General features: G+C 38.0%; 1 protein-coding gene across 1 annotated transcript in view; it reads left to right on the top strand.

Annotated features, from left to right (window-relative positions):
* The window catches only part of LOC113578130 (protein kinase C-binding protein NELL1), a 163,314-nt gene that overhangs the window by 18,046 nt on the left and 131,904 nt on the right, over nt 1-13,364 (top strand). The window lies entirely within an intron of this gene.

Here is a 13,364-nt window from a genome sequence, read left to right as displayed (position 1 = left end):
GAGGAAGCCCTTCTGCTGTCTGTCAGGAGTTCAGTTTACAGTACAGACAAGACTCTGTGTGTGTGTGTGTGTGTGTGTGTGTGTATGTATGCATGCATGTGCTTACTGTAAGTGCTGTGTTTGACAAGAGTAATATAACTGTGTCTGACCGCACTCTGCACTCTGTCTGTATCCTTCATCTTGACCTTGCTTAGACTGAGCTAGGCTAACGTGTGTGTGTGTGTGTGTGTGTGTGTGTGTGAGAGAGAGAGAGAGAGAGAGAGAGAGAGAGAGAGAGAGAGAGCAAGAAAGTGATGATGAGCCACAGTGGAATTGTTTGTTTTCATATCCATGCCGACTGAGCTGCGGTGCTTTGATACTGTGGCAGATTGACCAAAGCAAAAGAGACTATATTGGCAGAGGGCCAAGTGCCCCTTTCAAACAAGTCTGTTCCACTTGGCATGCAGACAGTTCAGGTGTAGATGTATGTGGGGATGGGGGTGGGATGAGAGCACAGGAGAGCTTTTAAACATTATTTGTATATCCATTTTTAATTTCTTCAAGTTGCAGATGTTCTTTTTCATCATGAGCCAAATGAATGGCAGCTCTCAGAAAGTCCTCATTAGATCAGTACCTATAATCACCAAGTTAATCAGCATCTTTTAAAGCTTATCTTTTCTTTCCAACAGTCCTCAAAAAGGGTCTAGTCCACTGTGCTCTGTGCAATCATAGGGCTTGATTTGCAGTGTTCCATCCTCTGTTTTTTATTCAGGAGTTTTCCTTGGTTTTCTCCAAATGTCAAATCTGATGATATTTTCTGAATAATCCTGAGCATCATCCAGCCTGAGCTAGCCATGGTTAGGCAGTAAATGATGATTCACAATTTAAACAACAATTCATTATTGATTTATGTGGCCTTTTTGCTGCTATATAAATAGAACATAATAATAATAATAATAATTATTATTATCATCATCATCATCATCATTATTATTGTTATTATTATCGTGGTTGTTATTATTATTGTTGTTGTTGTTGTTGTTTTATTGGGAAACAGAACTGAAAAAATGCACTCATGTTCCACTTCTGAGGAATGCAGATTTTTGTTTGTTAGTGGTTGTCTATTTTTACCAAAGTGCATTTGAAAGAGCAACTGAAATTCATATGCGTGAAGCTGCTTATTTTTTTATGATGTAGGAAAGCACATGAGACCTGTTGCGCAAACATCAACACCAATGCAGGAGTCTGGTCGTTAAAGTAATGAGCTACTATGGAAATGCTGGGTCTTCTGGCTGTATAACTACAGTCTAATACCAGGGCGCACATATTGATGTATTGATTCATTTCTTATCAAGCAATCATGCAACTACTTACATGTAGAGAAATTTCCTAACCAATAACCAAATTTGGTCCCTGGGGTCAGTCAGTCATAGGTTAATCTACAACATTATGACTACACGTGTGGAAGTAAATGTAGCTGTGGATCACTGATATTAATGTCCAGCTTTCAGTTTGTGTGTGTTAGCCCCTTTGGATGCCTTTTTTAAATGAGTTGCTTTCTACTCACCATCTTCTGTGGCCTCAGCACCCTTCCTCTCCAAGGCCTGTGGCCAGTACATGAGCAAGTGTCCAAGTCCTATTCATTCTGCTTCTCCACAGATGGGTTCCTGCCGTCGACCCAGTTTGATATCAGTAGTGCCACAGCAGCTAGGCCATGGCCCTACCGAGCCATGAGCGAACTTCAAAACCTGTTTCTCTGACATTCAGCAGTTTGATGGAGTGTTGAAACAAATGCAGATAAATGAAGCAGAGTGTGACAGCATCATGAGACAGGAGGGAGCCTACTGGGCTACTCTGAGTGTACTGACTAGTATGTCTCACTGCCTCTCTGCTGGCCTGGCTTTTGAAGGGATGCACCTGATTTTAATAAAAACAATTTCATATATGTGTAACATAAATTTTTCTTTGTAACACTTTTTTTTTTAAACTTTGCGGAGGAAATGGAAAGGCATTTCTGACAAAGCTTTGATTGTGATTGTCAAGGTGCTTAGTGATATTTGTTGATGTTTTACATGCTGGAAAACAAGTCGTTTTAGTGTCCTCTACAATTTAGGGGAAGGAAACATGACTGCTTCTTAACAGTTCTTAATTGCTTCTTAACAGTTATTAACCTTAACAGTTAAGAATGTGTACAAAAAACCCACATCAAGCACATATCACAATAAATGAAAAAAAAAAAATCAATGAAATGCTCTGTAATGTGGAACATCCCTTTAGGACATAGCATGACGTTGCACAAAATGATTTTTGCTTTTGTATATAACAGAAGCAGGACATATAGCATATGCAGCAGTAGTACCAAGGGTTGTCTTTGTGCCTGTTTCATGTAACATGAAGACTATCTTTTATCTCCTGCCTCAGTTCACGACTTATTATACTGCATAGCTTGATGTCGGTCAGAAATACATTAATTTCTAAGTAATTTGATGCATGTGATGCATCATCTGCAATTCACAGGATGTGCTGTGCATGTTAAACATAGAATCCTGCTGTTATGTACAAGTAACCATAAAAAAAATTAAGCTGAAGCAATTGTATTTCTTCTTTAATAAGCACTTGATATTATTCCATAGGACAGATGAAATATAAATAGTACTGTTACTGTTACTGTTTCAAGTGGATGTACATATACAGATGCCTTCAGAGATATGCAGATGCCTTCAGAGCTATGCAAACCAAAAAAACACATACTCCCCTTCTACATGTCTCCATCTGTGACAGAAGAAAGTCACTGGTCCCCTGCAGTGCAGCCCCAGATATGGAGAAAGATGATGACTATATCAGAGTCATTCTTATTTCCTCTGGCTGAGACTCTCTGGAGTCCTGAACTGGTTAATAAGGCTCATAATTGGGGAATCCCCTCATCCTTCAACACACGTGTATGAAAATGGGTCGATTATAAGGCATGGCATGTGGGAATCATGGGGGATAAGCACTCATACAGCCCCATCATCTGTTCAAGGAAGGTCTGTTAGTGTAGGGAGGTGTGCCATTATTTACTACAGCCCAGTGATTGTTTTATTCTAGGTGATCTCATAAAGCATATGTATGTTTGTGTAAAGGTGTTGACCTGGAGTTTTTAATTTTCCATTTAGACTTTGCCTGTAACAAAATTACATCTTTAAAAAAGTCCATGTGATATTCACAAAGTTTGGTTTGCGTTATTGTTGACTTAAATTCTTCATGCCAAATCTCAGTTTCATTTAAGTGTAAAGGATAATTTTCCTACATTATCCTTTAAAGCAGGGAGATTTTAGATGATTCCTTATCAATGTTTTATTAATGCTGCAACATACATTTTGCAATAGCTTAAGAAATCTTCAGGTGGAGTCTGTAAGGACGACCTTGGAAAGAAACTCGGATTGCATAAAACCTACTGCTGCTGCTGCTTTCTTGTTCACAAGTATATAATTATCACTCTTTATAACTGATAACACATGCACACAAAGAAAGTTAAGCTCATTAATTAGACTTCATTAAGTTTAGAGCTAATTAATTTTATCCTTCTGAGTAGTGTTTGTGATCAGAGAGGTTTGATGTTTCACAGAGGCGTCCTTGCTACCACATAGCTCAGTTAGACAGAGAACTCTTAGTTAGATGGAGAACTCAAAAAGAATGCTTTTTTTACAGCATGGATCTGGAGGAATTGCATCACATTTAGGGACCCATTAGCACAGACCATACATAACAAAGAATTAAACACTTTGTCTATTTCTCCATTTCATAGCCCCAAACACCAGATAAAGCAAAGTGATTCTAATGAGATAAGCACCCTGGCTATTCTAAACTTACTTTTAAAACTAACGGAAATAACTTCACATTGTGCTTTGCTCAGTAGAAATGCAAAGTGGGAGAATGTGTGCTATTGAGGTAATTCCACCTAGCCTCTGTCTTCCTGGCTAATCATGTTTATGGATAGCATAGCTGGCATGTCACATGGCACGCCTGTCTTATCGTGCTCAACTTCTGTCGCTCTCAGCTGTGACCCCAGTTCCTGGGCCCCAGTCTCTTTTTTCTCCCCCCTCTTAATAATTGCTACCTGCCTGTCTTTGGCCATGCTCAGCCAGGAGATACAGAAATTAGGGCATGTCCTCTGGGTCTGCTTGATAAGCAGCATGCAAAGATGAGCTACCCAAGGCCTGGTCTCCTTCTATCTCCTACAACCCCCCCCCCCCCCCCCCCCCAACACACACACACACACAGTTCTCACACAAGTGTGGCTAACTCCTGGCGACCCTGGGCAAATTTCATTTATCTAGACCTCCCACCAGAAGGATGAAGAAGGCTGAAGAGTATCCAACATGGAGCATTCCAAAACCAGTTGTCACAACAAAATACTGAAACAGAGAGGCATAGAATTTAATCTCAGTTAATGCATTAATTAAGTAGATTAGTCATTTTATTTTCTACAAAATGCACTATTAATGAACCTTTTCTTGTATATCTTACAACCACATCATGTATAAATATTGTAGATATGAGGAATTTGTGTATATAATAAACCAGAGGACTAGATAAAGAATTATGAGAATTAAATTTTAGGTGCAGAATCGATGGGGTGGGGGGTGGCTGGCTATGTTATAATGGTGAGTGAAGGGTGTCTCATGCTGGTCAGTTATCAGCAGAGAAAAAATTCAGTGTTGGCACTCTGATGAACCAGTGAAATCAGTATGAAGAGACAGCATGGTCATGGTTTAGTATGGCTTTGTAAATGTTTATACAAGTTGACCTTTCATTAAATCATTTTATATAAAAAAGGCTTTTACAGAGAAATCAACAAGTTATAATCTTACTCTGAAATTGATATGATTTTACATTTACAGCATTTGGCAGATGTTATTATTTATCATATTAGTATTCTTTGAAATGTTTTTACAAAGATGGACTTTCAGCTGTAATTTGAAATCAGCAAGGAACTCAGCTATGGAGACAGGCAGGGGAAACCGATGCTACTATGCTTGTCTTCCTTCATTCTTGAAGGGTGCTGGATTTGACCATTGCCTTTAGGTGGTCAAATGAGCTGTTTTTGTCTTTGTAGAGAAGCATCAGAGTTTTAAATCTGATTTAAAAAGCAGTGATGTGGGAGACCTTAAGAAAAGTAAAGATAATTCTTACATCTGAATTCTGGATCAGTTGCAAGCATATAATGGCATATAAAGAAAGACCTACCAGGAGGAAGTAGCCAGGTGTCAAGATGACGGGGAGGGGGCTAAACAATTACCTGAGCGGTCTCTTTGGAGAAAAAAAAAAAAATGCAAGTAGAGCACACCGCAATATCTGACCATAACTAGGAGACACAGAATCTGCTGTCAAGACTATGAGGTCTTGAGATCCTCACCAAGGGGATTATCAGTGCTGAAAAGAGAAATGCTGTAACCCTGGTGAGCACCTGCAGTGTGAGGACATGAATCTTTTAAAAAAAATGGTGGGGGGGGGGGGATGCTTAACAGAGAATGGAGAGAGGCAAGAGGAAGCTTACTATACAGACGAAAGATTTGGAAAATCGACGGCTGAGTAAGTGAGAAGATAGAAGAGCTGTCGTCAGGAGCTCAAGGCAAGTTCGCATGGTCTGGTAAGAAAGAGTGATGCTGCAGGGTGTATCTTGAAAAAGAGGCCTATGGGGCCAAGAGAAGGATGGTAGAAGTTTTATAGGCAAACAGATAACTGTCCGTTTGAAACATGTAGCACTATGATGCAAAAGTTATGGTTAGATACATCCACACATTCACCAAACAGATTAGCATTATGCCAGGAAAGAAACAGAATAACATAAATGTATTTGGAGGGAAAGATTGAAAAGAATCGCATGGACAGGGTGAGCCTGAGGTGACCCTCAACTGTTAACTAGGATATACTTCAATGGAAACAAGGTACAGAAGGAGGCAAATAGGTCAAGACTAGAGGTCAAAAGAGGCATCACTGAGGACAGATACAAAGTTGCAAGTCAAAGGAGGGAGATGACGTAACTATGATGGTTTTGTTGTCGTGTTGAGGAAGAAATTAGCATATTATAAGCATCTTGGTCCTTGGAGAATTCATCAAAACTGGGAGGAGAGTATAGAGGGGGCAACAAATCTTTCAAATTGCAAAAATGGAAGCGTTAAAGTGGTGGAAGCTAGCTAAAAAGAGGAAGCCCAGCAATGGGCCAAAAAGTGGTGAAGGAGGTAGGAGTGGAACTAAAGGAAGTTCAAAGCAGGGAGGCAGTGTATGGTGGGACTGGAAGTCAGCTGTTCAAGGGAGAAAGAGCAGATCTAATGGCATGAAGAGACCTGGCAGAGCATGAGAGAATTTTTTTCGAGTTAGAGTGAGTAATTGGCAGTGGGGCTCGACAGGTACATTTCTCTTTTAGAACTCTCACTGCTCCTTAATTCTTGATTGCAATGCTGCATTTGGGCCTGTCAGTGAATGACTGCATAGATTTGACAGGACAAGAAATAAACATGTACCAGATCTTACGTTAGTCTCTCTTTAATTTTTTTTTAACTGTCATCGAACTCTTGTCTGGTAACTAAGTAACTGAAATAATGTTCTTTTACTTATTTTTTTAGGATACGATTTACCTGAACTCTTCATAGGATGAGATTGCACTGTGCTGTGAACTCAGTGTAGTCTGGATGGGAAACCAGGAAGATCCTGACACTGTCCTTTCTCTGAACGTATATTAATGGTTGTCCACAGTGAATTTCCTATATGACTTACAGGATATTTTACAGTGTACAAGTGACAGGCTGCTAGGTGTTTACATGTAATGTGTCCTTGTAGGTATAACTGTACGAGGTAGTCCATGTCTGTCATGAAAATCTCTCAGTAAGGTACCTTGCAATTCAATTCATGTCTTTAACATGCAGTTTGATGGAATGCTGCAGTGCAGGTAGTGATCTCAACCTCCTTTATTTCCTGCCCTGAAGACACTATCTTGCTGTAATGCCACAAAAAATAGGCACCCAACCACTTTAAGGCTAATTGGATTTGACAGGGTCCAATTTATATTCATAAATGCAAGGTTTAACACAGAAAAATACAAAAATATCCCCTTTAAAAACAGAAACTGAATTTTTTTTTGGCTCGTAGAAATATTAAGATTTTTTTCCACCAATCTTTTGCATTCTTGTTTATCCAACTCCCTGAATTGCACATGTATATTCATTCACTTGTATGAAAAAGTTCCATAAAACAAAGTGACATGCTTTTGTTAATGACCAGGTTTGCCTAGATGATGTTTAAGTGAAAAATCAGAGATTGAGGTTTAAGTGAAAATAAGCCTTTTTTATTGTTCTGCTGTTCTATTGTTTACATAGTTTATTGTTCTGCTGAAATATCCTTTAAATTGATAAATATGCAGCATAAACATTAACCAACAAAATGGTGGATAATATTTTATTGGAGGCCAGATTTATTTTGGTGTATGACACAGCCCCTTGGCTAAAGAGCAGTCTATGATGGAACTGTATAATAATTCGAGTTTTTGCACAAGCTATTTCCTAAATGCTAGAGGCTTTTAGCTGTCCTTTTGCCATTTGATCCCATAGGGGTCACCCATACTGTGGTTCTAGGCTAGATCAACAATTAGAAAAATCTTGCTGGAAGCAGACAAGGAAACCATCTCATCCTTCAATCTTTAATATCTGATATGACCCAGAAACTAAATGTAAGGATCACAGTAGAAGTTCTAGGAATGCATAGTACATATGTAAATTTATCTGTTGACTGCGTGTTTTTTTTTTGGCAACTTAAATACCGATTGATTGCAATGGATACATTTAAATGACGTTGGTTGGAGAAATGAATTAATGTCTCTGATTGCTTTTTAAATACATAAATTTGACTTTGGATGTGGGTTATTTTGATTATCGTTGCATTATTCTTTAAAAAATCTATGTATAAATTGCTTCTGAACAAATATGGTCTGTGGGGGTGTGTGTATGTAACTCCAGTCAGATAGGAGCCCTCGTCTGTGGATGTGTGCTTGTGTGTATTTTGGGCTCCCCAGCAGAGAACGGCTCCTCTCCAGAGCCCAGAGCTTCCCTTTGATCTGACAACTGAAAATCAGGGCCTGAGCCTGCTACGGCTTCCTACTGTCTCTGCAGTGCCTGAAATAACACCAGATACCCGGCATAGGCAATACAATTCAGTCAGCTGCTTTACACACACATTTACACTTGTTACCATTATGCTTTTGAGCATTAAAGCAAACAAATGCTTTCTTTAATTGCACTCTTAACCTTGATGGTTAAAGCCATTGTAGATTATTCTCCTCTAGAGCTGAAGTGATGCTCCCCTGGCAATTTGCACACTATTTGCTTTTAATTATTTATAGCTTTAATCCCTAATTATTTTTAGTTTTAACCTTTTATTGATAACTGCAATATATTTTTCCAATTAATTGAACTTAGCAGACTACGAGTGTTTCTGCTGGCATGTAGGGCATGGTATTGAGCCCCTGATTTGGTAAGTTAAACTCTGACATTTACAGTAAGGTGCACTGACAGTCAGTAACATCAGTAACTGTAAAGTACTTCATCTCTTGTATGCCATGTCTAATTTAATGTTACAAATAACAGAAGATATAGTGAAAATTTGTTTGGTAGGTAGTCAGATAATAGTTAATGTGCAAGTCAGTTAAGCAATATCTATTGATTTATTTATTTTAACTTCACTGGAGAAAACTAAATAATGTTGGAGGTTAACAGGGCATCTTTAGATGATGTGAGTAAATGTATTTTTAATGATACAGTGCAGGATAATTATATTGTTCAGGTTCTCATGACTTGCATACCATTATGACATTGAAGCAGTTGCTTGCAAACTAGTGTGTGAACAGCTACAGAAGATGCCAGAGTACTACATGTTGCAATGATTTGAAACTTTCTCAACTAATGTTTCAAAACAGTGCAATATTTATCAACTATGTTTACTCACCAAACAGCAAGTGATGAATATTTGTCTCTAATTGGAAACTGAAAAAATATTTATACAATAAATATATGTAATATTTCTGAATAAATGATGTTTGTTTGAGATTAATTTCCCTTAATGGGACTATTACATGGATCATTTCAGCATTTGAAACAATTGACAAGGAAAACTTTCAAAAAATGGAAAATTTCTTTCAGATCTTTCAAATTCTGCTCTTCCTGCCACTACATTTAGTAAGAGACATATTAAGTTAGAAAAAACCTACTGGGTCATCTCTGTGTTAATACATTTATTTATTTTTGTCCACATGTCAACTCAGTTATGAACATATAGGTATCTGGAAGGAAATAGCTTGGAATTAATTAGTTGGAATAAAAGAAAAACACTTACAGCAGTTCTTTGAGCCACAAATAGCCAATTCTTTACAAAAAGCTATTTATAAAGATATAAAGCTATTTTGCATGTAGTTATTGTCTCCTTGTATAAAAATTTCACATATCCAGGGCTTTAATCTTTTTTTTTTTTTTAGAAAAGATAACCAAATATGATTGGATTTTAGAAAGAAATGTGGTTACCATTTATTTAAATAGTCCTCTTAATTTCCTAGTATTATATTGGCATATATAAATTATATTATTATTATTATTATTATTATTATTATTATTATATAAATAACATTAGATTTCATTGTTAGGTTTTATTAAAATGAAGGATTTTTTTTTTCAGTATATTAGTTTAAAGATTGTGGCCTATGGACCTATGGATTTAAATGATTAATCATTTACATTTATAAGATTTTTCTGTTTAAAAGGCTAAGCCAATCAGCTGCTGTTAAATCAAGTTTAAAACAACAATTTTAATGCTAAAACATTTACATTTTTAAAAGTTTAATGAATAATTGGAATAAAAGTAAACTTCACACCTTTTGAAATTGACTTTCCTCTGTTTGGGTGGGTAGGATGCTTCTTCTGTCCTTAGCCTACAATTCATGGCTATAATTCACTAGCATCAAGCTTGTTACAAAAGAGCCCTAGGTATCATCTGTCCATCCATCCATATGCCTGCACAAACTGAGGTCCATTGTGCTGATCACATAGAGTGCATATTATCACCACGCCCTATCAAAGTTCAAGGTTCTACTCTTGAAGAATGGCTGATGTGGAACTATTTCCTGTCTGCAGAAGCCAGGCATGATGTCACTTTTCAGCTGGTTGAACTTTTTCAGTACAGTGGGAAACAGTGCAGGCCAGAGCTCTGTGCACTAGGGCAGTCATCTTCAGGTGGTAAGAATTATATTCAGGGATGAGCTCAAACCATTAATGGTGCAAAATCTGGCTCTGGCAGCGCATGCAGAATGCCTGTGGCCTTTGAGTGTCTCGTAGTAGCAGAGTCCACGCCTTGGAGCCATAGAGCAGGACGGGCATCACGCACAAGTGATAAGCACAGCATAAAGATGTTCTTCTAACTCCCAAGTATTTAGGAGTGACCGCATGGCAGCGGCAGCCTCACCAATTTGGTGTGTGATGTCAAGTGCACCTCTGCCATTTGTATGCTGCCCAGGTAGCTAAATCCTGAGACGTTTTTCCATCCAGTGTGATTGCATACCTATGCCTGATGTAATGGCATTAGCACATAGGTTATGCAACATGGTTTTTGGTCATGAAACATGCAGGCCCAGGCAAGAAGCCTCGGACTCAAAGTTATTAAACCAAGTTCCTGCCATGCCAAGTTCATTTTAGAAGTATCCACTTATGCAACATCGGTGTAACTGATGTTGGAGAAGTCGTGTTCTGGTTGTGTGATGTCATTCTATGCGACAATATGTCCAAAAGAGGGCTGGGACCAAAAAGCAGCCTTGTCTTACTCCAGCAGTAGTTGTGAAAGGTATCCAACAATGTACCTTTAGTAGTGCCCTCATGCAGGACTTTAATGAGGTTCAGTAGGTATGTGGTAGCCATAGTGCTTAACTGTTGACAGGGTCGAATGCTGCCTTTGTCGACATCAGCAATTTGTAGCTCCCTGCTGAACTCACAGTGGACCTCAGTCAGGAGGTAAAAGGCAAGGATAACATCCAATACACTTTGACCTGCTGTATATCCTTATTGCTGAAGTCAGCACTTGGCTACCAGCATGTTTGTAATCAACCAGTAGATTTGTAGCAACATGTGGGCAAACACCTTGCAAAGGACAAAGAGGAGTATAATCAGTGTATAGCTGTAACAGCCATTGCTTAGAGATTTACTATCTGTCACTTGCTAATAAGGTGGATGAAGGGTTTGAACAGAATGATCTGAAGACAGCCTACAGGATCATCAGTAAGATACATGGTTCTCCATGGTATTTAACCATCCACCAGCAACACCATATCTGCATTTTGCGGTGAATTGATCATCACAACCTACGATCTTAGTAGATCACCCAATGTAGTGTCACTGGCCAAAGTCCTTACAGCCAGAAAGTGCATCACAGTTGCATGGTTGACCCACATGGTATTCTACAAGAACTTCTCAAGTGCACAAATGGAACCGTCAGTATGAAGCTGTTTATGAACTCTTCCTATGGATTTATCAGGATGGGTTTATCAGGACGGGTACCTAGGTAAAAGTGTTGATGATGATAAGAGGCTTGTCTATTAGCATGCTAAATCTAAGATGGCTAAGTGGTGAAACACATGGCATGTCAGTTTGTGTATTCATATACATTTTATAAAACATTTTCATACATATTTCATACATATTCCATACATATTTGGGCAAAACATTCCTTTGTTTTACTCTTAAAAATGTTTTAAATGCCACATGATTGACAATTTATGCCTATCCTCGTGTGAAATATACAAATCATGTTTAAAAACACTAGCATGAATGTAAAAACTAACCAACTGGATGCCATTTTTCTTAATGAAATGAGTTCACTTCCTAAGTCATGTGACTCAGAACAAGTGATTATGACAGAAGATTTATGGGTATATTATTTGTCAATGAGCTCACTTAAAATGCGAGTTAGTCAGTACATTACATCAGCGGTAGGAAGCTGAGGTGCCGAACCCTTGTGGCTTGTTGATGTCTTTGTTCTTGGCATTTTCACAGTAGAGCTTGTTTCTGGTTGCAGGGCTGTTTACCCAGAGAGTTCAGTACAGTTAAAGTGTAAAAGTTGGTTTAAAGCCTGGGAAAGGGGACAAAATTGGGTTTCCCCTGTAAAATCTGCCCAACACCACTGTTTATGCATAAAGAAATCTGTTTTAAAAAATATTATGTGTGAAATCTGAACTATTTTAACATCGTTTTAATCTTAAAGTATTAGCTAATTTTAATGTTGGTTTTTGTCCTTAACTTAAATTCAGGCACATGACTTTTGAAAAAGTCTTAATACCCTAAAACCAATAAAATAACATGTTGAGTGTTTTTTATTGACACAGTAGTCATTTTATTCATTAAAATGTCAAAGGGAAGGACGATGTAATCAAATGTCGAAATAACCCACATATTCTTGCATTACTGGATTATCTGTACTTTGCATAAGGCAGTCTGATTGATATTGGAATTAATAATTTTCAAAAACTTCAGTTTTATGAACCCAAAGCACAAAACATTTTTTTTTATTTGATTCTAAATGCATTTTTAAAAAGAGACGTCTTAATATATGTAGACAGATAACATTCATGCAGAACCTTTTTGAGTGTGCTTGCATGTCATATAACCCTCATTCACTCAGAAACCACGTTTAAACAATTTGTTCTCATACTGCACACAGGGTTTTTGCCAAGATTGTCAGTAATTCAATCAGACAAGGGTGCAATCATTTAAATCCAGATTGTCCTGCCATTTGGATTTTGCCCTATCACAGTTATAGAAATAGAGGTGGGAAAAGAATGATGTTCTGGCAAAGGCTTTCTGTGGGAATGGAGATTAAACATATGATGTGAATTACTAATATAGTGTTCATCTTAAAGCTGCCGTCGAACTAACTTTTATCATTGACCTCTCTCCTCTTTCGTACTACAAGGTGTTTTTATGTATTTAGGTTAGTGTCAAACGCCTTACAATTTTTTGTCTTCATTTTGAAGTCGGTCACCTTTACACAAACTAGCCTGCAATCAGAGTTCTTTGTATGTGTGTATAGTTGCCATATAAATTGTGCTGACATCATGCAAATCCATGTTCAATTGCCTCGGCCAAAGAGCGTCTGTTTATGGTTATACTTTATGCTGCTGCTTGAGGCTGGCATTCACAAAGGCTCAATTTGCATGTACACATCACACTGTAGTGCAGGCCTAAGCTAATTCCAGAGATCAAACCTCATCCCCCACATGATTCCTTGTTGTGCCATGTTTGTCTGCTTCTGTTAACTCGCCAGATTTCACTGAACATTATTTTAATCCTCTGAGGCTGGAACGACAGCCTAGAAAC

The sequence above is a fragment of the Electrophorus electricus genome, chromosome 3 (genome assembly GCF_041902795.1).
Source record: "Electrophorus electricus isolate QZ-2024a chromosome 3, ASM4190279v1, whole genome shotgun sequence".
Classification (NCBI taxonomy): Eukaryota; Metazoa; Chordata; class Actinopteri; order Gymnotiformes; family Gymnotidae; genus Electrophorus; species Electrophorus electricus.
The sequence above is the reverse complement of the archived record's forward strand: the minus strand, read 5'-3'. Positions and strand labels throughout refer to the sequence as shown.